Source organism: Octopus bimaculoides, chromosome 13 (assembly GCF_001194135.2).
Source record: "Octopus bimaculoides isolate UCB-OBI-ISO-001 chromosome 13, ASM119413v2, whole genome shotgun sequence".
NCBI lineage: Eukaryota > Metazoa > Mollusca > Cephalopoda > Octopoda > Octopodidae > Octopus > Octopus bimaculoides.
The window spans coordinates 53,171,182-53,172,619 of record NC_068993.1 but is presented as its reverse complement, the minus strand read 5'-3'; the positions used below and the strand labels follow the sequence as shown (position 1 = coordinate 53,172,619).

Sequence of the window (1,438 nt, the reverse complement as noted above, 5' to 3'; positions counted from 1 at the left end):
ATTATATATATATATATAGATAGATAGATAGATAGATAGATAGATAGATAGATAGATAGATATATATATATATATATATATTTATTACTTATAGGAGTTGACAACTTCTGTTACCTTAATAACTTAATCAGTGGTGAAAACAGACAAAATAAGAAAGGTTGGAAAATTGGTAGGGGTGGAAAGCAGTTTACTGATAACAAAGGAACTCTCTTTCCCATCCTCTCCTAGTAGCAGGCAAGTTGTGTGATATTTTATGCTAAGTTAGATATTGCATGGTAGCAAAACTTAAGCATTAAATGCATCATTAGTGCCATTGACTGCAATACTCTGATAGATTTGCTTTAAAATTGAGTTGGATAAATGAAGTAGTCATGCAGGAGAGACAGGTATACTGCATAATGCTTCAGATTTGTTCTCTGTACCTCTGTACATCATTACTCTTATTTTTTCCCCAGATGGTCCACAGTTATGTGTTTCTCTCCAAGCCCTTGTGTGGTTTTGTTATATTGCAACCAAAATAATGTTCCCTCAGTTTGCAACCTATAATTACACCTGTAATTTCAGGCTGCTTTTTCTTCGGGCCCTTATGATTCTAAAAGTTTGACCAGATGTACAGGAAATATCTAAATGTAGTTTATAATGTGGCATAGTTATAGAACAGAGACTTGCTTATTTATCTATGTTTTTGCCAGTGAATGAAGAGCCTGATCTCTGATATTGTCATGTTATTGTTAGAGAATGAGATTCCTTTTGCTGGCTGAGCAGTGTGACTGTACTTATCACTGGCAATTTTAGTAGCTGCAGGAGGTCAGGTAGTGCGAGCTTCATTAGTATTTGTGGTGGTGTCTAAATTCAGTTTATTATAATTGTAGACTACTGCTGCTAAATGTTACATTTTATGTTTGGTATTTTCTGGCAATGGTACTGGTAGTATCTAACTGCCTTTTGCTTTTATAGCTGCAGTTGACCACTTGTAATTGGGTCAAATTAGTCACCCGTACTAAACTTCTGGTGATTTTACATTATTATTTCAAGTTTATTCACATTTTTAGTGATTATATGATCATTTCTAAAATTCTTTTTTAGTTCTTCCTTTGTAAGAGTAACGTAAATTCAATAGCAATTTCACTGGCAAAAACATAAATAAATAAGCAAGTCTCTGTTCTATAACTATGCCACATTATAAACTACATTTAGATATTTCCTGTAATCTAATGTAAATTACATTGTTCAAGAAATGCAGTGGGATCACAGTCAAACTGGAGTTTATATGTAACAGATGCACTTGAGTAGTTAGCAATAAAGAATACTCATGAAATAAATCCTTTCAAATAATCGGAAAGTCTCCTGCAAGTAGTTGACAGTTTCTGTTGTCTAGGTGGCCAACTCAGCAATGGAAAGGGTGGTAGGAAAAGTTGCTGCTGGCAGCAAGGGGTCT

General features: G+C 34.1%; 1 protein-coding gene across 1 annotated transcript in view; it reads left to right on the top strand.

Annotated features, from left to right (window-relative positions):
• Positions 1-1,438, top strand: part of LOC106872672 (putative Ras-related protein Rab-33) — a 7,917-nt gene that overhangs the window by 4,956 nt on the left and 1,523 nt on the right. The gene's annotated exons all lie outside the window — the stretch shown is intronic.